Raw genomic sequence first — 24,501 nt, forward strand, 5'->3', positions numbered from 1 at the left:
CCTTTTAACGCTACAATGGTGATCGAGCAAGCGAATTTTTTCGAGATCACGTAAGCCTTACCGCATCGGATGAGTTGACAGCCAGTAAGCAGGGCGCGTGCCTCAGTCGCACGGGGCACTTTTCGTTGCGATCGAGCGTGATCTGGATCGCGTCTTTTTTTTTTTTTTTTTCGGTCGCGATTGGCTCCTTTCCGCAGCGTGCTCGGAGTCAGCTGCGATCGAGAAATTCAACCCAGATCAGGCGCGGATCGCGATTGAATGCGGCCGTGTGAGACCGGTGCTACTTAAGGCCCCGCCCCTTTCATAACTGGGTTTTTCAGTGCGCCCCGAAACCAGCCACATCCGTCGAAGTCGGGCGGCTGTAGTGGTTTCCGCGACGCCAGCTCGCCCTATCGAGGCCAACGAACGTAGCCCTTTTTAACGGTCGTTGGTCTCGATGGCCGTTGGAAGTGTGCGACTACAATGTCGTTTATTTCGTTGGTCTTTTAAAATGTGACATTCTTACGGTTGTTAGACGCGACAATCTCAGTAGTTAGCAATTATTGTGGTCTAGTTTAGATGACCGTTGTTTTTAGATGACCGATTTCGGCAGTAATCGCCACTGAAACCGGCATCGGCTATCCAAACGATTGCGGCTGGGTAGCCGTTGGAGGATCGCGATTTAAATAGTAGTTGGTATCGACGGTCACTGACATTTCACGATTTGAGTGGGCATCGGTGTAGATGACCGCGTTGCAAGTTCGCAATTTTAACGTTCTCTGCTATGGATAGACATCGGAAATGCGTAATTTGAGGGGTCATTGCTGTAAATGGCTGCATTAGAAGAAATCGATTTAATGGCCATCCGTATTGATAGCCGTTGTAATAGACCGATTTCAGTGATCATCGGTGCCGATAGCTGCCCCAAGTTTTAACGGCCATTTGTATCGGTAGCCATTGCAACTGCCTGATTTCAGTGGTCATAGGTGTCGATTGCTGCGTCAGAAGATCGCGATTCACCAGCCGTCAGTATCGATAGCCGTTGTAATCGCCATATTTCTGTGGTCATTTATTGGTCCTGGGTATCGATGCTGGTTGTAATTGCATGTTTTCAGTGGTCATAAGTGTCGATGGCCGCATTGAAAGACTGCGATTTAATGGTTCTTGGTATATAGCCGGTGCAATTGCCTAATTTCAGTGGTCATTGATGCCGATTTCTGCGTTAGAATATCGCGATTTATTGGTCGACGGTATCGATAGGCGTTGCAACTGCCTAATTTAAGCGGTCATCGGTGCCGATTTCTTCGCTCGAAGATCGCGATTTATTGGTCGTTGGTATGGATGCCGATTGCAATTGCGCTATTTCCGTGGTGTCATTGGTGTGGATGGCCTCATTGGAAGATTGCGATTTAATGGTCCTTGGTATTGATAGCCGTTGCAATTGCCCGATTTCAGTGGTCAGAGGTGTCGATTGCTGCGTTACAAGAGCGCGATTTGTTGGTCGTTGGTATCGGTAGCGGTTGTAATCGCCTGATTCTAACGGTCATCGGTGCCGACTTATGCGCTAGATCGCGATTTATTGATCGTCGGTATCGATAACCGTTGTAATCGCCCTATTTCAGCAATCATCCGTGCCGATTTCTGCTTTGAAAGATCGCGATTTATTGGTCGTCGGTATCGATGCCTGTTAAAATTTCGCGATTTAAGTGGTGATTGTTGTGAATGGCAGCATTGGGACATGCGATTTAATGGTCTTTGGTATGGATAGGCGATGCAATTGCCCGTTATCAGTGGCCTAGGTGTCTATTGAAGAGTTAGAAGATCGCGATTTATTGGTCGTTGGTGTCGATGCAGGTTGTAATTGTGCGATTTCAGTGGTCATTGGTGTCCATGGCCGTTTTCGAAGATCGCGATTTAACGGCCAACGGTATCGAAAGCCGTTATAATCACCCTACTTCTGTGGTAACGGATGCTGATAGGTGCGTTAGAAGTTGGCGATTTTAATGATCGTGGGTATCTATGCCGGTTGGGATTGCGAGATTTAAGGGGCCGTTGGTGTCAATTGCTATGTTAGAATGATGACCATTTAATGATCGTTGGTATCGACAGCCGTTGCAATCTCCCGATTTCAGTGGTCACAGGTGTCGATAACTATGTTAGAAGATGGCGATTTATTGGTCGTCGGTACCGATAGCCGTTGTAATAGCCCGATTTCAGCCGTCATCAGTGCCAATTTCTACGTTAGAGGCTTGCAAATTTATTGGTCGTCGGTATCGATAGCCGTTGAAATTGCCCGATTCATGGTTGTCGATGGCTTCGTTAGATTTTTGATGGTCGTAGGTATAGATGGTCAATGGAACTGCATGATTTCAGAGGTCAATGGTGCCGATGGCCGCATTGGAGGAGCCTGATTGAATGGTCTTCAAGATCGATAGCCGTTCGATTTCCCAGATTTCAGTGGTCAACGGTGGCCGTGGTCACGTTGAAAGTTCCGAATTTCGGTATCGATGGCGACTAGAATTGCGCGATTTCAGCGGTCGTTGTTATCGATGGCTGTTAGCAGTTGCTGCCGATGGCTACATTAGCAGATGACAATCGATACCCGTTACAATTGCGCAATCTGATAGTCATACTTGCCTGTGGCCGCTTTGAAAGCTGGCGATTTTAGCAGTTGTCGCTATAGATCGGCCTAAAGCTGCACAATTTCAATGGTCGTCGGTGTGGATGGTCACGTTGGCATGGCAGTTCACGATTCCAGTGGTTGTCGGTATCAGAGGTTGTTGAAAGTGGGTGATATGAATGGCCATTGGGTGTCGATAGCCGCGTTGGAAGTTCGTGATGTTAGCGGTCGATGGTGTGACGGTCATTGAAAGAGTGCCGTTTCTATAGTCGTTTACGTGGCCGCACGTTGTAACTGTATGTGCGACGCGGATATCTTTTACATAAGAATTAACACGGTGCAAACGTGATCAGCGGAGCGTTTCAATTTCATTATGGCCTCCGCAAAACTACCCAGGGGTGATACCCTCACGTTACCACGTTCAATTGTACTTTCACTATCACTAATTTCACGAGACTAGCACCGGACGCATTGGCGTCTACGGGCGGCAGCGCAAGTATTGCCAAAAGTGAGTGCCCGAGAATACCGCCCCCGTAAAAAAAATCCACGATATTCTGCTGTTCTGGCGGGACATTTTACTGCATCCTGAGACGTAAGACGGATGTCGCTATGCAGAAGTTTTCTTTCAAGAATATCCGAAACCCGCCATTTTGTCGTAACGGCAGAATGTTTTGCTGTGACGGAAACTACGTCTATTGTAAGCTTGGATATATTGCCGTGGCAACGCAAAACTTCGGCCTCGCTACAAGGCCTTAGCCATAGCGAGGCAAATTTCGGTCTATCATTTACACCTGATTAGCCCTACAATACGGTGTAATAACTACATAGGTCTACTGTTGTTTGAAATTCATTACATGTATTTAAGCTCCAGATTGGCTCTGGTGAGTAACTCCGCTGATAGTAAGCAAGTTATGGCTTACCTTTTTCCCAATAGATTCGAGGTTTGTTAGCGTACGCGATATCTTGATGCAAAACGGAAAATGTCGTTTAGTACAATCTCGCCTTAGTATTTCTCTCGCGATAAAACCTAGTAGGTGTCTAAGATAGGCTCATCAGACTATCACGGAATTGTAAACCATTTCAGTTTGGGGCAATGGGTTCGGAATGTCTTGTCTCGGATGTGCCGGCAGGGGCCATTCTTTTCCCAATGCGAAGCCTAGTGTAAGACGCGACAAATTTTTACATTAAACTTTGCGTAGGCTCTTACATGAGCCTCGCACGTGCATGGCAGGCCGAGATGTCAACGAGTGCTCGTGCAGTAGCGATAAGCCCTCAAGCGCTTCTTTCTATGGAAAAATTTGATAGCTGACCACACGTAAGATGCCCTTGCTTAGCGCATCTTTTGTAGAACACCCACTATTGTTAAAACTCTGGACTCCGTATGGTCAAGGCTTGGCGTGGCTAGACATTGATGACGCGTTCTATTCCGTTCCATACTCGGCAGGCAACGCTGTAGAAGCCGTGTGTGTACTGCCGTCATACGCGTCTCACTCCGCACGTTTCGCGGTCCAAGGGGGCTGCATTCCCTGATCGTGAGTTCATTAGCCCTATTTCGCTGAATCGCCTTATCCATTTCGCGCACCTTCGCTGTCTCGGATTCGGCTTGGACTACGTCATCGCATAGGCTGGCCTTCTCTGTGGGCAGCGTCCGAACAGCGCCGCTGTAATGAAAACACGCGAAAAGAATGGATAGTGAAATGAGTCGTTAGGGTGTAATATTGCCCCAGTTGCTTTTGATATGCGGCGACATCTACGGAATAACTGTTTCACATATTACAACTGTCGCTTAGGCCACGTAAGGCTACGTCGAAAAAAAAACAAAGAAAAAGAAACTATTTGTACTCTTGTGTGCTTCCATTCTGCGTCGCACTAGGTTTCGGTCGCGAGTGTAAGCTGCGCGCTGAGGCCACCGTGTACCACTACGCTCGCTCGGTGGGAAATAGATTCAAACCTGCAATGCCTGCCACACAATAGTTACGTCGTATATTGAGGCACAACGATATTTGGTCACGCAAAATCTCGGGATGCAGTACCATGTCTTTATTGCGTATAGATTTTCGGTCTCTAAAGCTAAGCAGCGAGAGATCTTCCCCTCGTAGCGCAAAGCCTGTTATGTATGAAACGAAGTATGGACGCAATTAAAACGGCTTGAGGCCCCGCCTTGAGCGTACCCGCTAGGCTGATCGACCACGCTTAAGGGGTTAAGTTAGTACCCTTACTAATCACTACAATTCACTAAGTATTATTAGCTGCTTTTCTAACAATAAATGATCGGAGCTCGAGCGCATGGTTTCTGTACTGCTGGCGGCCGACTGCCACACGAGCTTCCAGCTTACGCGCGCCTTGCCGAGTGAGTCGAGTTGATTCGGCTGGCCTACACTACGCAGACAGGATGGAACGTACCGACGCGACGCTGGCTCAATCCGACTCGGTAACGCGCTTGCGTGAGCCCGGAAGGCGCATTTAAGCCCTGTAAATGGAGCTCGAGCCACCGCTGAAGTGACTAGCGCAAGAGTAGACAGGGGACACAAAAGGGCTACAAGGACAAGCGCTTGTCCTTGCCGCCCTTTTGTGTCCCGTGCCTACTCTTGCGCTAGTCACTTCAGCGGTGGAATACCAACTAGCCCGGTCTCACACCTTGCTCGATCCACCATTGTCACGTTTGAAGAAGGCTTACAAGTTATATTAGGCTAAGCCAGTGCCTCCTTTAAAGGATGCCTGCCGCGTGAGGCGAGAAGCTGGTTCCGGCCTCGCTTCTCTTTCCTTCCTCTCCACCCCTGTCTGCAGCGAGCGCTAGTTGCAGCGGCTGCTCCAAATTTGAATCGCGCGCCCCTCCCTGCCTCCGAGGTTATAACGGCGTGTGTTGCAAACGCGGAGGCGGGGCCCGCGGTCCTCCCACCTAGCCATTGGTCGAAAGCGCGCCGGCGTCATTGTCGTCACTTCCTCTGCAACAGGAAGTGCTGTCGGCCTCGAGCGCCGTCTTTCGGCGACTATCCTGAACCACGCGAATACCCGCTATAATGGAAAAACGAGCGAAGCCGCAGGCATCTAGTAAAGGAGGCATTGGATTAGCTCTATCATTGTGCTGCACTACCGCGAAGATAAAATATCTTCGCTAGTTGACAAGTATGTCCCATTGATTACCATATCTAATAGCAGGACTAACCAATGGTTCAACAAGTACCTTCGTAGGCTAAAAAATAAGAAAAAACGCTTATACCAGAAAGCCAAGCTAAACCCGACAGCTTGGGTTGAGTACAAAAATTTTTTAAAAACTTACTGCTCTGCTATATCAGCTGCCAAAGATAAATATTTCAACCGTGATCTACCCTCACTCCTCAAATCAGACCCAAAAAGGTTTTGGAAAACAATTTCACCGGAAAATGGCTCAACTCGCATTTCCCTGCACGAAGCCAACAACATACCTCTAGCTGACCACGAGTGCCCTGTCGCTTTTAACAATTTTTTTTCATCAGTATTTACGACGGAGGATCAGTCCACTGTACCCCTTATCCCTGAACCCGACTACCCTTACATGGAACCTATTAACATCACCGTCGAAGGTATATCGCGTCTAATTACAAACCTCAAATTATCTACATCTGCCGGAATTGATAACATTAGCTCCAAAATACTAAAGAACACTGTCTCCGTTTCCAGCCAAATATTACTTCACATATTCCGACAATCATTATCATCCGGTCGCCTCCCTTCTGACTGGAAAATTGCTAAGGTAGTGCCTGTATTTAAGGCGGGAGATAGAAACTCGCCTGGTAACTACCGTCCTATCTCCTTAACTTGCATTTCTTGTAAATTACTTGAGCATATCATCGCTTCTCATGTCTACAGCCACCTTGAGTCAAATAATTTTTTTTACTAACCAACATGGCTTCAGGAAAGGGTTTTCATGCGACTCACAGCTATCTGAACTTACAACCGACCTACATTTCAGCATGAATAACAACAAACAAACCGATTGCATTTTCCTTGATTACTCAAAAGCCTTTGACCGTGTCGCTCATTGTCGTCTAATCTCGAAATTATCTTCACTCCGGCTAGATTCGGTAACTCTTTCTTGGCTACGGAATTTTTTGTCACTTCGCCAGCAGTTCACAGTTGTTAACAGTTCGTATTCACCCCCTTGCTATGTGACTTCCGGTGTTCCACAAGGCAGTGTTTTAGGACCCTTACTATTTCTAATATTCATCAACGACTTGCCTACTAACATATCTTCTTCCATCCGTCTTTTTGCTGACGATTGCATAATTTACCGCACCATTAATTCTATCGACGACCACATCGCACTTCAAAATGACCTGAAGAATGTTTCTGATTGGTGTAGCACCTGGCAAATGCCTCTTAACGAATCTAAATGTAACATTATCACTTTTAGCCGTAAGCATGTCAATTCTCAGTTCACCTACTTTAACTACTCTCAGGTCTCGAAAGCATCTTCATATAAATATCTCGGAGTTCACCTCGCTCCTAACCTGTCCTGGGCATCCCACGTCACCGCCATTTGCGCCAAAGCCTCACGAACTTTGGGGTATTTACGAAGAAACTTAAAAAACGCCCCAACCAGCATCCGGAAGCTTGCATATATAACATTTGTCCGGCCTCAACTAGAATTTGCAAGTCCTGTGTGGTCGCCTCATCAAAAATATCTAATAAATATGCTAGAAGCCGTACAGAACAGAGCAGCACGTTTTATTTCTTCCGATTATAACTATTCTCATAGCGTAACTGAAATTAAACAGAATCATGACATCATTTCACTTGAAACTCGCCGTTGCATCGCACTTCTCTGTTTGTTCCACAAGTACGTTAATAGTAATAGACTGTCTCCGCTACCTCTCGAAAGGCCTTTGCGCATGTCAAAACGCCTCCATAACAATTTCAGTTACTCGCGCATCTTCGGTCACACATTAACCTTCAACAGCTCTGCGCTTCCACGTGCCATTTCTCTGTGGAACGATTTGCCCGACACTATCGCTTCCTTAACAAACCATGATTCCTTCCGCAAGCTAGTCAGCAGTCATCTTTCAATAACACCCTTTTAATCTGTTCACCAACTTATTGCTTTTCATTGCTATTTCTCACCTGCATCGTGGTTTGTACTGCGCATCAGTTACTTTTCTTTTTTTTAAAGTGCTGTATCTCTTGTGTTTGAATGCTTTATAGTAGAAATGTATAAGTGCCACTTGCTACATAATATGTTCACTAGCTCATATAGTACTGTTTCTGTTTATACCCCCCCTTACGTCATGCTCCTACGGGGGCCTGTAAGGTCATTGTGAATAAATAAAAATAAATAATAGCGAAATCGCCTCTAATTAGCTCAAGAGGATGTCTGCTAATAAGCCGGGAAAAGCGTGGTGACGAATGGCGGGCGAGAGACGCATGGCCCCGCACAAAGGCGGTATGACGTCATGAATTGTGTCTGTTCGTGTCTGGTTAATTACGTATGTGTTAAGGACTACATCGTGTTCAAAAGGAACAAGATGCGCAATATATCAGCATTCTAGAACTTTTTCTACGCCAGAACGACCAGAACATGACAATATAGCGGCAGTGCACCAATGGGAGAAACGACGCTGGAAGACATAGCACATTTGTCTTCCGGCGTGGTAAGTCGTTTGTTCGCTGCGAATAGTCTCGCAAAGTGTAAGCCCGTCCAGTTGAATTCTTCTGTCCAATACCAGAATATTTTCAAGTTCCTGACGGCACACTTCACCCGGTGTTAAGGTCTACTTATTTATTACTTCTATCATGTATAACGCCTCAAAAGTCCCAATAGGTGACCTTTACAAGGTGTGTATAAAGGTTACGAAGGGCGAAATTAAATGACTCCAGCACGGCACAGTAGGCCTCTTTCTTTAATGAAAATAGCGTTAAAAATTTCAGTACCCTTTCACTCTGTGAAGGATGACCAGCGAAGTTATGTGGGTCACGGGTCGGCCCACACACACATTCGCCGCTCATCCACTGCGGGTCGACCCGGTATTTCACTACTTCGGGACCGGCCCACGTATGGGGAGCGCTTAAAGCCTGCTTCACCTCCGCCGCGGGTCGGCCCGGTATTGCCCTATCTTCGGGGATCGGCACACATATGGAGAGTGTTTAAAGAGTGTTTCACCTCTTGGGTGGGTCGGCGTGGTAAAGCACTATCTTCGGGATCGGCCCATGTATGGGGGGAAATTCTCGATCGACGCGGCTCGATAGACGCACGCAATTCTTTCCAGAACCTAACCATACACAGCTCCGCTGTAAAAGTTATTTTACAGCCGAACTGGTTGCTTAGATTTTCTCTTCAGTCCCCGTGATATACAGGGTGCTGCACGTAACTTGAACCAAGGATATCTAAAAAGTGGTAATCGGAGCTGAATGAAACCAACGGCACATGACTAATTAGTTAATTACCTAAGATTATTTATGCAAAAATTTCTAATGTTGACTTTACGGCCAAGTGCGTTTCGTTGCGTTGTAGAGGGGGTTCACAAACGACCTGTCCAATTTTTCATGGCAACGTACACACCGTGTGGCGATTATTCGGCGTTTGAAGAAAGCCCGCGAAATGTGAAATAAAACCACGTGACTGCGCTCGTGCGCAATCGTATTGCCACGCTCTCAACCGCGCTTCGTGCAAAAGAACCGTGTGCGCTGACCGTGACGAAGTATGCGGTCGAGGCTCCAGACGTCGGCTTCACAATGCGTCAGCATGTTTTGTGGTGGCAGACGGAAAGGAAGCGCCGTCGTCCCTGATAAGCGGTGGGCTCGACTGGGCTCGACTGGGCTCGGTGCACAGTTGAGAGCAATACAATACTACAGCACATGAGCGCAGTCAGGTGGTTTGATCTTATATTTCGCGGGCTTTCTTTAAGCGTCGAAAAAGAAAATCACGCAGCAAGTATGTTGCCACAAAAAATTTGATCGGTCGTTTCTGAATTTCCTCTACAACGTACTTAAACGCACTCGGCCCTAAAGTGAATATTAAGAATTTTGCATAATTCATCTCAGTTAATAAACTGATTAGGTGGAACATAAAAAAAAAGAACACTCTAGGGAGCACCCCATGACTTCAAACCACATGCCGTTGGTTTCGTTCAGCTGCGGATAATTCTTTTTAAATCTTTGGTTGAAGCTACGCGAATCGCCCTGTATGCTGTATCTCGCCCTCTCTATTGTTCCTGGAAGCCCGTAGATAAATCTGTGCGTGTGACAATGTGCAGCTGGTGGTCTCAATAGGCTAGCTGTGGGATAAGAGTTGCATAAACAATAAACTTCCTGTGTTAGTCTTAACGGGTTAGTACAGTGACAAGACTGGCAAGGCGAATGATGACAAGGCTGCCTTTGACAAAGATAGGCCCACCTATCGAAACGTGGGCCAAGCTGTTTGAGGCCCTTTACCCCTGTGAATTTACCCTAAGTGTTTCCAACTGTCGGATTAGGATAGGTTAAATTATGCTAGCATAGGTTAGGTTTTGTCAGGCGAATTTCATTGGTACCGAAGGGGGCGGGGGTGGGCCCGTTGTAAGGGCGCCCGGGCGGCGAACTACGCTCGCAACTATTTTAGGCGCACGTTATGGGGACTACTTTTCGTAGACCTCCAACGGTGCCCACATAAGATTTTACCATGGGGACACGCCTTGCTTATCTAGGGTTTTATCATCTGTTTTTAGTTGTTTGAAAGACGCAGCGATCCTAAACGAAATATAATATATCAGAGAACTACTAATTCTAAAAATACGCATATTATGATGCACCTCACCCATTTTCTCAGTCCTGCGAAGGCTGAGGTCTTCATTTGGTTTGTTGGGCTCCTCAGAGTCCTTGTCCGGACAAGGACCTTCGCTGAGGATACCCAACTTTTGAAATAAATTATACCATGTGTTTGGCACATGATAGCCTTAGTTGCTTATGCGCCATAAAACCCAAAATACAATACAATATCTAGGGTAAGCTAAAAGTCATACGGACGCTAGGCTTTCCTACAACAATTACAAGCGGCAAAGGAAGTCGCAACTCTGACAGCTCTGTCCGCAATGGTATGAAATGCAGTACAGGTATATGGATTCGCCTAAACTTCGTTTTTCTGGCTTCGAATGGTTGCGTGACTTTGCGAATTATCCTTTTATGCGTAGTATTGCGTTGCGGATGCACCAGTTTGCAAATGAATAACGCATAGCGGAAGAAATTAATTACACAGCTGCGTTCGATATATACAATTTCTTGGAAATTTAGAAGGCAACGTGTATCACACAAACGTCACCGGGAAGCCATCTGAAATACCACGCAATACCTATATCGGTACCATGGTGCCTGAACAATGGGCTCGCCCATATTCACTTCTGGTAACGTTTGCGCGAGATTTGTTGTACTTCGCTGACTGGGGTGAAAAGAACACAAGAGGAAAACGCCTGCGAGTGAAGGCGACGAGGTCGCGACTCTTGCGCAAAGCGCGACGAAAATAGTGACTCGGACCACTTGTGTTTTTTATTTCATCATTATCGTCATAAGGACCTAGTTACTAGAAGAGAAAACAAAAACAAGAATGCCAATTTTAAACTTCGCACTCAAACCTCAGCGTCGGTGCGCCAGTGTGACGTCATGCATTTGAAAGATGTTTCCTAGAATTTGGGCCGTTGTGGCGCAGTTGCAGTTGCAGCATTCAATCTTTGGCTCATTTCTACTAGTCGTGAGCAGGCGGCGTCTAAATGCATGACGTTACGACGAGAGGGCGCGGAACAATCGACATGCACATTGCAGGTTAGGTCGGACCAATGTTTCGTAAGAAGCTTTAATTTAGGGCTGGGTAATACCACGTCTGTTACGTCATGAATAAATAAGCGGCGATATTAGCAGAATACGCGATACTGCGTGCTATTACAAGCGGACAGAGTTAAATTCGAAAAGTAAAATTGTGTACGCATTAGTACTCAATTGGCGTCAGTGGCAATTTGTCGCATGGTTAGCCTTACGTAAGCAGGCTATATTGAGCACGTAACTTTTGGTCCGCTATTACTAAATTTTCCTAATTTATATTTTCCTATGATGTGTTAACTGTATTTTGTTTTTCTTTCTTACAGCTGAGGCAGCGCCTTCTCAAACGGGGGGTGAGTACTATTCCATATTTAAGACTGTTTTGCTCCATCTACCGCATAGACTCGCGTTTTACGTACAAGGCACTGCTATTTAACGAACAATGCCTCCGCCAAATACTTCCTCTAAAGAAGTTGCCCTTCTCAACCAGATTTATACTTGCACTAACACGGTCAGTATCATGGTTAAGCCTAGCGTGCATATTACGTGATTACACAATTCTGTCAAAGCGTACTCCTCGTGAACCATTTAGTCTCCCAAGTACTACAACTAGACGGCTGCGACAGCATCATAGAAAAGGAGCATTGTTTCTAAGCTTTAGATATCGCCTGGCGTCTAGATTTGGCAGCAAGCATGCTCTAAAATTTCGTACTCTATTAGCCTGGTTACGCCCACTGCAGGGCAGAGGCCTCTTCCATAATTCTCCAACTACCCCGGTCATGTACTAATTGTGGCCACGTTTTCCCTATTAACGCAGGCTATAATTCGTAAAATTAACGAATTCATAAAGTGAAATACCTAACTGCTTCCACGAGACGCTTTTGGCCAGAGTAGACGGTACAATTATATCGTTATGAATACAGCAGTTGTAAAACACTGGCAGAAACCGTGGCATCACCAAAAACATGAAAAGCTTCATTGCATAAAACTTGCTCTACAAGAATGGCGCGACTGCCGCCACAGACAAACATTTTTTTTTTTTCGAAGTAATCGTTGTCGCTTAAGAATTGGTCACACGAGGCTGACTGATAGTTACCTAATAAATTATAAACCGCTGCCAACATGCCAACACTGCGATGAATTATTACACATGCTACACATTTTAATAACATGTCCCGGCTTTAAAAAAGGAGAGATATTTCCATTCTTTTACGACAAAAGCATCCATCCCATGCTATCATTAAGCGATGAACCACCTGTGATATATGACGATACCTTTATTTATTTAAAGGCCACAGGAACAACTACAGGAACTGTAGCACATTTCATGCTCTTATATTTTTACTTGGCCATTTACACCACTTTACCACATTTGAACAAATTAGCTACTTCGAAACACATGTGCTCGGCGCATTATAGTCTGCACAGCTGCTGCGCCATTTAAATCCCAAATCATCACTACGAGGGATAAATACCCGGCGGGACTTAGTGGGACGTGATGCACAGAAGGTTCAGCGCGAAAAAATAAAGGGGAGTAGTAGGAGGGGGGGGGGGGGGGGAGGACAAAGAAGCAGTCACAAAGAGCGCTGAACATCAGTCGGACAGCAAGCTCTTGCGTCTGCCTTGTGTTTTATGCCTACGCGCTGAATCCACTACGCATTCCTGGATGTCGCAGCAACTGCACCCACTTGCCTTTTGTTGAGCTGTGCGAAGCTTGTTGTGCGCGGTTGGTGGAACGTTGGATCCCACGTGGAGTTGTGTAGCACATATTGGCTACTCAACATATGTACCGCATTATTCTTCCCTTCTTTCGTTTTGTTCTCTCTCTCTCATCCGTCCCCCGTGCGTTAGGTGCGTTAGGTGCGTTAGGTGCAAATGCACCTAACTATTCCTAAACAGTTCAGTTGCTATTAACCCAGTCACGTATGCTACAGATGTCCCACAGAAGGACTGGGCTTTATGTACCTGATATTTATGATAGTGAAATTGTGAGTACACTCAGTGGTAAAATGGTGGTAACGCGGCACGACTCTGAGCGCGATCTGGTGTTCTTGATTTGTTGGCTGCAAGAGTAAGCAACAAAAAACCAACGGTTCTTTGTTGGTTGTTGGTTTGTTTGTTCACATAGGCGGCGCCGCCTATGTGAATAATGTGCAAGCCTTTTGCCGTCGTAGTTATTTGCAATCATTATTGACGATTAGACAAACTTGACCGATGCAATTTCCTTGTACTTTCCAGAGCCCTCGGCCGCGCCATCCTGTGAGTCATACGTCGTTTTCTCCTTATAATCGCCAAAGCGCACATCACTGTTATTAGGTCACTAACATACTCGGGTTTTGGACCCCGTTGCGATGCGGTCGAATTCCGAGAGCGAACGACTACTTAAAGCCAGCATGGCTACATTAGCAAGTTTCCCGCTACGTCTAGGTGTTTTTCTTTTCTCTTTCTTTTTTTTTCTTTGCTTAGCGACGTAATGTCATTTTAGAGAATAGTAGCTCGTTTTCTTGCATACCTCGTAGGAAAGCTTTCTCAGCAATGGTTTTAGTTTTATTATTATTATTATTATTATTATTATTATTATTATTATTATTATTACTATTATTATTATTATAGTATTGTATGAGGCAGAGCACAAGGCGATTCAAGATGCCTCTTTGTTGTAGTATACGCGTTACGACGACATTCAAGCGACTTTTCTGGGACCGTTTATATTGCAACGCGAGCTAATTTTAAAGTATTCTGTTGGACTTTTGCGTTCATGTGAAACAAGTGGTACGAAACTATCTTTTTCCGCGTTAAATCTTTTTTTTTTTTGCATCTTCTATACCAAAATAACTTACGCAACAGCAGACCCCAAAGACGACCGTTAGTTGCGTATGACGTTCTTTCCAATCGCAGAATTTTCGACGATGCTAAAACACTTGTAATAAGCAGGAATTCATAATTCAATTGAAAACCGTGAACAATTTTATTTACAAGTTTACGTGGAAAAGTATGCATGTGAAACGTACATATTTCTGGCCTGCGGGTGCCTTTTAGCAAAGCAGCAAAAGTAAACAAAATAAACAAATACTTCACATTGTAAGGGATTTTAAATGCTGTTCGTGGAATTGTGGGAATACATGCCACAAAACATGCCAGGGCACATTGCGACCCACCTGTTCGAAGAGCAACTGCTTGGTCAAAATGTATTAGCTTCATTTTTCGTAATTACCAATGAACGCCATCCCACGTAGGCCTCGCGAAAATGAAAATGCCCTTGCGGTAAATGCAACAGCTTTTAATCGGTAGTTGAGGATTGTACAAGCAGTTGCTCCCATTAGAAGAGTTGCGCTTATTGAAATAGTTTTTAGTGCGTCCGTAGGAGTATGGGCATAGCATTGATTTCATCACACAAACCGATTGATTAGGCGGAACCAGATTATCCCTTTTCCTTCAAGAACAACTCCTACAACACGTTGTGGAGTCGGTAAAAGTGACACTACACCCACTACACACTACAAGTTAGAATCGTAGCCCTTGATTTGTGCGCTCCCTTTTTCATGTATACAATGACGTGTACTGTCAGAAACGTTGTGTATTATTGGCAATACTTAAATGTTGTACACGCGCATTGCAATTTTTTAAAGACGCCGTGAAAGGAATATGGTCCAAATGACCGTTCCAGCTAAAGCACCGAATTACTGGCGCAGAAATTTCGGATGTCGTTTCCATGTGGATTGTGTCTTGCTGCGTTTTCATGCATTACTTGCCCCTTTCGTCCACGATAAATCAGAAACGTACGTCGTACAAGGCGACTCTATACTTAAATAATGCCAGTTTTGCTGCAACCAATCCCGTGGCGCAATCTGTCATCGCTACGGTAAAAGCACCCTTCACCACGGTTGTTACGGACGGGGCAGCCACTCAGTTGTGGCAAAGTCTATATCCTTGAAAAGTGGCGTACGTCGCTTAGAAAAAACTTATGCTTCGGACTTATCGTAAACAAAACGGGCAAATTGCACATGCATATGTGCTAAGAAACTGAATGCACCACCAGCATTACAGGAAAGCGAAATTCAGTCTACGACATGTATTGGTAGGTGTCGACTGGGATGGCTCGTCGGGTAATCCCACAGCGCGGAATGATCGAAACGTTGTTCCGATGGACCGTCGAAGGTGTAAACCCGTGGTGGTGGTCTCCAAGAACCTCACCAATGTACCCTCACAGTGAAAGTCGACATCTATGTGGTACATATTGTTAGGTACGTCCATTGAGAAAGGTCGGAACGCCGTCGTCCTGACGAAGGCAACGAGGCGGAGATTCTTGCGCAATCTGTTAGCTAAACTGGTCAGCGCTGCAATCTGCCCTTCAAAAGATAACTTGCTTGACCTCATCGCGCCGCCATCTTGATAATATAGCTACGGACCAGTTACGACGAAAAGGAGGCCAGCAGTGTAAAGACGACGGCGACGACGACAATTAGAGGCTTGCACGTGCTGTTGCATTTTGGCCTTAACATCAGACCTTCACCGAGCTTAAAAAGGGGCGTGTGTCCCCTATGACGCCTTTGATTGCCTCCATGGTGCTCTCTATTTCTCTTCCATTAACCTCTGCTCCGGCTACTGGCAGATTGCCGTGGAAGGTCCAGACAGCGAGAAGACAGCCTTTGTAACACGCGAGGGTCTTAATCCATTCAAAGTGATGCCATTCGGTCTATGTAACTCTCCGATCGCATTTGAGCGCATGAGACTTCACCGCTTCAAATGTTCAACATGTCTTTTGCTACTTTGACGATGCTATAGTATTCTCCCCAACATTCCCGACGCACATTGACTGCTTCTCAGCAGTACTGAGCGTTTTTTCGTGGAGCCGGACTGCAACTCAACGCATCGAAGTACCACTTCTGCAGGCGCCAGGTTACCGTGCTTGGACATCTCGTTGATGCGCACGGAGTGCAACCGGACTCTAGCGAAATCCATGAAGTTACGCACTTCCGAAGGGCGCAGCTCCATCGGCCTTCGCTCGTACTTCCGCCGCTTCGTGAAAAATTTCGCGGCCATAGCTCGACCACTAACCGAGCTGTTGAAGAAGGGCGCACCTTTCAAGTGGGGCTAGCACGAGGCCTCTGCGTTCTCGCATCTAATCACCCTTCTCACAACGCAGCCCGTTCTGGCCCAATTTGATCCTTTTGTACCTACCGAAGTCGGTGCCGATACAGTGGTCACGGAGTCGGCGCAGTACCAGCACAACGCCAGTGCGGCGACGATCGTGTTATCGACGCCAGGAGGCTCCTCTCAGCCTCTGAGCGCAACTATTCCAACACTGAGAGTGAGTGTCGACCCTAGTTTGGGCCATTGCGAAGTTCCGTTCATACTTACATGGCCAACTCTGTTCAGTAGTAGCAGATCATCACGAACCTACAGAATATTCGTATACTGTCATTTACGAATCCGGCCGTCTCCACAAGGATGCTGATTGCCTGTCTCGCTACCCGGCAGACAAGCCCGACGACGCCAACCGTAGCATCGCCAAAGGCATTTTCTTTGTCTTCGCTAACATCTTCGACGAGCAATACCGGGTAGGCGCAGTATCAGGACCTATCGCTTGTGGCACTCAACGAGCGTCTCACCTGCCGACACCTCCGTTCGCCAGGGTGGCCTCGAGGGTGGCATTCTCTACTGAAGGAACTTCCTCCCTGGCGGGTCTGGTCTTGTCGTGCCCAAACATCTAAGAGCTCCATGATGGGTGCATCGTGGAGCTCTTCGAGAGCGATGATGCACCCACTGCAGGACACCTTGGGCTATCTCCCACGTACGACCGCATCCGCCGCCGCTTCTATTAGCCCGTTCTCGCTCACTCCTTCCGACGGTATGTTGCTGCCGGCAATTCCTGCCAGCGTCGGAAAACACCTCAAGTGCTACCTGCAGATCACCTCCAGCCTTTTATCGCCCCTGTGGAACCATTCTTCCGTGTTTGATGAGATCTCCTCGGCCCCTTTCCCGCCCGCAACATCCTCTATGAACAAATGGGTAGCCGTTACAACTGATTATGCCACTTGTTACGCAATCACACGGGCTCTCTCGACTGGTTGCGCCGCTGATTTTAGAATCATCATCATCATCATCATCATCATCATATTTTATGTCCACTGCAGGACAAGGACCTCCCCTTGGGATTACCCCTGTCTGGCGCCAACCGATTCTCAGCTAGCGCCTGCGAATTTAATATATCCCCCCACCAAGTCTTCTGCCGTCCTCGATTGAGCTTTCCTTGTCTTGGCGCCCATTTTGTATCCCTAATGGTCCACTGGCTATGCAATCTACGCATTACATGACCTTCCCAGCTCCATTCTTTTTTTTCTTTTAATGTAAATTAGAATATTGGCTACCCCCGTTTGCTCTCTGATCCGCACCGCTCTCTTCCTGTCTCTTAACGTTACGCCTAACATTCTTCGTTCCATCGCTCTTTGCGCGGATCTTGTTTTCGAGCTTCTTTGTCTGTCTTCAAGTTTCTGGCCCATATCTCAGCACTGCACTCATTGCGCACCTATCTATAGGGTAGGCTTCCCGTCAACATCTGACAATGTCTGCCGTATGCGTTCCAACCCATTTTTATTCTGTAAATTTCCTTCTTATGATCAGGGTGCCCTGTGATTAACCGACCTAATTGACGTATTCCTTCACACTCTAGAGAGTGATTAGCGATTCTGAACTCTTGTCCCTTCCCAGACTATTGATCATTATCTTTACTTTCTGCGTGTTAATCTTCAACCCCACAATAATTTGTTGCAACTCGTCCCCAGTCAGCGTTGCTGAACAGGACAACGTCATCCACAAACCGAATGCTGAGGTATTCGCCGTTGTTCCTTACTCCTAAGCCTTCCAAGCATGCAGTGAATAGACAGGGGTCTCCCTGTCTTACCCCTTTCTTTATAGGTATCTTCCTACATTTACTGTGGCGAATTCAGGTAGCTGTGGGATCTCTGTAGACATTTTCCAAGATATTTGCGTAAGCCTCCTGTACTCTTGATTACGTAATGCCTCTATGACTGCTGGTCTCTCGATTGAATTAAGTGCCTTTTCGTAATCTATAAAATCCATATATAGAGGGCGATTGTACTCTGCGGATTTCTCGATTGCCTGATTGATGAGCTGGATATGATTCATTGTAGAGTATCCCTTGCTGAAGCCAGCCTGTTCTCTTGGTTAACTAAATTCCAGGGTAGCCCTTATTCTCTTGGAAATTATCTTTGTGAATATTTTGTAAAATACGGGAAGTAAGCTAATGGTTCTATAATTGTTCATTTGGAGCCTTGCTTTACAAGTGTAAAACGTGGGGGGAAAATATCATTACGTCATCCAGATCGAGACAAGTGGTCCATTTAAATCTGCCGTTTTGTGGATTAGTATGTTGGCGTTATTCCATTTCTCTGGGACCTTTTAAGTCTTGAAACAGTTAATCTAGGGGGCCGCCAGCTTTTCAAGCATAGCTCCTCCACCTTTGAATAAATCGACTGTTATTCCATCTTATCCTGCCACTTTTCCCCATTTCATGTCTTACACGGCCCTTCTAACTTCATAGCTAGTTATAAAAGGAGATTCTGTAACCTGCTCATTACTACTTCGAATGGATGTATCGTGGCTGCTCTGGGTACTGTGGAGGTCAGTGTAGAATTCTTCCGCTGCTTTTACTATATCATCGAAATTGCTGATATTATCCTGCTCATCTTTCTGTGCATATATCTTGGCTTGTCCTAGACCAAATTTTCTTCTCACTGATTTCATGCTGCATCCATGTTTTACTGCTTCCTCAGTATTTCCTTACGTTGTAATTTTGAATATGCATTTTCTCCTTGTTGATCAGTTTTGACAGTTCCGCGAATGCTGCGTGATCTCTTGACTTGGACACTTTCATTCTTTGTCGTTTCCATATTAGTTATTTCGTTAATTGGGAGAGCTCACCTAGCGGTTGCCTTGATGCCTTACCTCCCACTTCAATTGCTGCTTATGAGGGCAGCCTAGTTACGGTTTCATTCATTACCTCTGTCATCTTCATCTCCCTGTTCTAAGGCTGCATATTTGCATGCAAGTACCAGCCGGGATTGGTCTGCTTTTACCCTTACTGCGTCTTGGTTGGCCTGTTTCTTCATGAACAATTTTACTCTTTCTCTGTTCAAATTTAGGTGAATCTTAGACCTGACTAACCTATGATCACTGCACTGTACCCTACGTAACTCTTAACGTACGTACAGTGTTACGTAGTACTAACGTACTACGTAACACTGTACCCACGTAATCCTGCTCTATGCTGGTATCGGCAGAAAGTATGAACTCTATTCCATTTCATCTTTGATCATTAAGGCTTTTTCAGGTCCACTTTTTGTTGCTACGCTTCCTGAAGTTCATTATTCGCAGCTTATTTCTTTCCGTGAATTTTACCAACAAATATCCTCTAGTGTTAGAATCGACGCCATAGTTGCCGATTGCTTGTTTACCTGCCTGCTTTTTCCCCATGGCTACCGTATGAGTTTGCACTTTTGTCATCACTAATTTAACATCTTCATTAAACTGATCTATTTCATCATCATGACTGGAGGTTGGAGCGTAGGCTTGTACTACCTCTAATCTATACCTCTTAAGCTTTATTACGATAACTGCTACCCTCTCATTAATGCTATAGAATTCGTCAATGTTACCCGCTATGTCCTTATGCATTAAGAATCCTACTCCGTCAGCACTGTATAATACTCCTATCAAGCGGGCAAGTTAAGTGCACTTACGGCGAGTGCACTCGGTTTTTAAGTGCACTTTCCCAAATCTTAACGTCGCAGCGGAGTGTACTCTCAGATGAGTGCACTCAAGTCGGAGTACGTTCACGGAACGCACTTTGCTGGCCGAGTGCGTAGCCTCGCCGCCAACGGTTTGAAGGAGTGCCTAGCCTCGCCACCAACGCTTTCAACGCCGCAAAATGTAATGCATAGAAAAAGGACACAAAAGTTCATTTCAGTTATTGAACAGCGTTTAACAATATAATTTGTGTTTAGCGAGAAGCGAAACAGCACAATAATGAAGCGAATTTATCATGTACGCAACTAACGGCGCCAGAATGATGCGGCACTGCGGCGCCGCCATGTTCATTCAGTTCGTGTTTATTTTGGTGTGAAAGCGTGCTGACCACGCTAGTCGTGCTTTGAGCCGTGTGCGTGGCATTTTGCAGTGTAGCTAAATATCGAACTCGCCGTCTTTGCTCAGATATACTCGCTCATATTCTGTTCTAGCAGGATCATGAGCAGGATCAACTGCCGCACGCCGCCGTGTTGTTTTGGATTGGCTAGGCATTCGTCTTGGCCAGCATTGACTTGCAACACACTTATAATAAGAACATCTTCGTTTTTTGTTGAGACAAATAGATGAAGTTTGTTTTTATATATAATTCTACTTAAAACACTCGCTTTTTAGCAGCTTTCTCTTGTTATTTACATCTTTAAGAACGCGCTCTTAGTCTGTCGCCATTTTATTTTTACTGCGAGTGCACTCTGTTTTCCCGTTAAGAAGCGCGTTGCCTAAAGTGTGACTCAAGGTCCCGAATTGCACTCCCCGTAAGTGCACTTAACTTGCCCGCTTGACAGGGGTATAAGCCTCAGCATTTCTTCTAGCCTCACTGGGGGCAATGAAATCCCAAACAATGCCTGATGTTTCCTCAGAGTCCTGCTAAGCTGCATTCACTCGAGAGTTCCGGTGTTAGATGTTGCCAGGGTCAGTTTAGCTTGCTTCATGGCTGCTGCTTACTGATCGTGGTCGTAACATTTTTTGTCGAAAGTTATCGCCGACATTGTGCGTTCCTGCTCCACTCAACACAATCTGATCATCTCATACCATCCTCGAACCAATGGACTGTCCATACACATTCCCGATAACCACCATGACTGGGACGTTACCCTTCTTTACGTTATGTTTGCTTATAATTCTTCTCGGCACGACAACTCCGGATTTTCTCAATTTCATCTAATGATGCCTTATTCCCTCCTGCGACCTCAACAAGCGCGTATGAGCGCGGCGCCATCGCTCTGGCCGACCATTCACGCCAACACGCCCGTACTCGATTTGCGGCATCGCAGACCACTCAGCAGCGGCTGTAAAACGCCTGCCACCATGACACAGTTTTTGCGTGGTGCGCTCGTGCTCTTGTGGTCACCCTCCCGTCATGTCGGACTTTCCAGATACACGGGGTCATACCACATGCTCGGCCAGGCCACGCCCGTGACCTGCGAAATTGATCCCGTCAATTTGACCGCATGCTCTGCTGGGACATCCAATGTTGTTCACGTCAGTAGGTAGGCCTACTATGTTGCTTCTGAACCCGTCCTTAGAGGCTCCCCAAAAGGCGCTGTTGCGATTTGACCAAGTGCAGCGTATTCACTTGTAAATATACTTTATATAGGTTCTCGTCTGAGCCTTCCCATGTAACAATATGGTGCTCTGACGTCATCGTGGCCGTCATGTTCAGGTACTAGGACGGTGAGAAGGCCGCGTCTTACATCACGTGAGAACAATCTCTGCAGTATTCTGTGGCGTAAGCTCTTCATTCGCGTAATATTTGGGTGTAGGTGGGCGTTCTCCGTACCTCGCCACGAAGCTCCGCAGTGGCCGTACTGTGCAAGTTTCGGCCATAATCCGTGGTCATGACACTTCGTCACCGCTGGCAGCATCAGTTCCAGCTACCACGGGCGTTGCGCTTCACCAACCCGGCGATCCTGGCACATTATTTTCAGCCAGAATGATCTCGACATTGACGAACGGCTCAGCATGTACGAATTGGTTGGTCAGAATAACCGCTAGGACCCTACTATTATACTGGCTAATGCAATCTTCCACTTTAGTGGGAGGCCACGTGTCTGGATCCGGACAGACGAGGAACGGCACGCCAACTGCGACGTTGTTAAGCAGACGCCCCACGATCTTATTGCAAGCTCGTCTGGATGCCAGCTGGCCGCAGGCAGAGCTCGCTATGCGACCCCAGTCTTACCTTACAATGTGTCAACTCGTATGTGACCTACATGCAAGACGTGCACGCTCTTTGCCGAAAAGTGGACAAGATGATGCCCGATATCGGCAACGCTGGTCACGCTTTAAAAGGAATCGTGGATGATGCGCTCAATTTGCAAATTTAGTCTCCACCATCGACGCTATCAAGGAATGCCGGCTCCGGACAGGCCAAAAAATGCTATGTAACTGCCTCAATTTTCTCGTCTTCTTGGTAATGCTGCGCCGTCATCCTTCACCGGTTTGGTCACCACACCATGTTCCCGTAAGAACTTGACACTTCATTCGATGCGAACTTGAGGCTACGTGTCGTGCCCCACTTCACCCGCAGCAACACAACCCTGCTACTGATCATTCCAGGCTATCTCTCTTATTCAAGCATTTGTGCGTCAGAAATTTGCCAACCTCTGTTTTCATCCAGCCTGTGCTCTCTTCCGACCTGACACCGGGCCGATGCCGATTAGTGTGCCCCGCCACGACCCGCACTTTCCATAACGTTTCCGCAACCCAGCTTAGTGGACAACTCTCGACGACAGGCCAATCTGCTTCTTATTACCTCCAAATTGGACACATGTGCCATCACTGCCACTCCCGCTGGTCACCCCATCCTGAAACGACCTTATCTCTGTTTGTCGCCCGTTTACTCACCTCCGCCGCTATTTGCCACGCCGTGCGGCACCTGACTGACGTCCCTGGGATTGCCACTTCTCACGCTCGCCCTCGCCTCCACATCGTCAGTTCCCTTCACCTCAACCTCGCCGCTATTCTTGACTTATTACCAACCTACTTTTCCCGGATTCACGCTGCTCTCGACGGTGGTGCGGCATCGACAACTTTATTCCAAAATCGTCTATTTTCGCTCCCTGCAACTAAGAACCTAATTGATGTCGATGGTGCTCATGTGAATGCAGTGATTGATACCGGATCCCAGATATCTATGAGCGGCAGCGTCCGAAATTGCATAAAGTCTTAACACCTTCCATAACACGAGCCGTTCGCATCGCCGATGGCGAAATGGTTGCGGTCGTTGGATTGTGTACTGCCCGCATCAGAATCCTCGAATGTCACACTGTATTCCTATTTATGGTTCTCCATCCCGCCCCCACGACCTTATACTTGGCCTCGATTTTCTCCCGACGCATTCCGGCCTCACACTCTTCTGCTGGTACCCTATAGCTCTTCTTAATAGTCCTGTCAAGCACCCGAGCAACAGAAGTACTACCAGCTTCGCTCGTCCGCCTTCTCCACTTCAGTGCCTCATCTCACCGATTGCTGATATATTAGCAGCGCGCGATGTCACTGTACCTCACTCCAGCCAGACCGTTACGGTTAACCGGCTGTGCCTACCCGTTGCAGACAGGTGGGCACAGCCGGTTGCTTCGTGCTTTGGGAAGGACGAAGCAAGTCCTTCCCAAAGGCATACTGCTGGCAACGCGCAGTGCTGTAGAGGAAGACCACATAACTACACTTGCAGTAAACTCCTTCTACGACCTTCTCCAACCTCCACAGCGTTTTCCTTCCTTCGACGCCACATTTACGCACATGGTCGCGACGGACCTGTTACCTAAGCAATCCGCCGCTTTATGCGACCTTTTGGCTACCTACCGCGACATCTTTGACCTTGACAATATCCCTTTCGGATAGATTTCACTTGTTAGTCACCACATAAATACTGGAGATGCCGCTCCCGTTTTCGCCGCCCGCCACATCGAGTGTCTGCATCCGAGCAATAGATTATTCAGAGGTCAACAAGATGCTCACGAAAGACACAATTGCACCCTCGCCAAGTCCTTCGCCCTCGGCCGTCGTGCTTTTCAAAAAGAAAAACGATGTCCTGTGGTTTTACGTAGATTATCATCTTAACAGTATTACGAAAAAAGACGTGGTCATCCTTTACCACGAATCGGTGACGCTCTCGACTGTCTGCATGGAGCCAACACATTTTCATCAATGGGCTTTCGATATGTCTACTGGCTAATTTCAGTGGCTGAGGAGCCAGAGAATCGCATTTTTCAGTCATAACAGTTTATACCAATTCCCAGTCACGCCATTCGGGGTATGCAACGAGTGATAAACGTTGCTCGATTTGAGTGACGTAATCGTATTTCTCGCCCATG

At 46.6% G+C, this 24,501-nt stretch overlaps 1 protein-coding gene across 2 annotated transcripts in view; it reads left to right on the top strand.

Annotated features, from left to right (window-relative positions):
• The window catches only part of LOC126534668 (uncharacterized), a 155,289-nt gene that overhangs the window by 725 nt on the left and 130,063 nt on the right, over positions 1 to 24,501 (top strand). Inside the window, exons 2-3 of one of the 2 annotated variants that reach the window (XM_055072460.2) lie at positions 11,686 to 11,712; positions 13,598 to 13,618. The gene's annotated coding sequence lies outside the window, so the exon portion shown is untranslated. Of the gene's footprint in view, positions 1 to 11,685; positions 11,713 to 13,367; positions 13,619 to 24,501 lie in introns of those variants that run through there. The other variant, XM_055072461.2, reaches the window with a different exon arrangement.

This window comes from Dermacentor andersoni, chromosome 7 (assembly GCF_023375885.2).
Source record: "Dermacentor andersoni chromosome 7, qqDerAnde1_hic_scaffold, whole genome shotgun sequence".
Taxonomy (NCBI): domain Eukaryota; kingdom Metazoa; phylum Arthropoda; class Arachnida; order Ixodida; family Ixodidae; genus Dermacentor; species Dermacentor andersoni.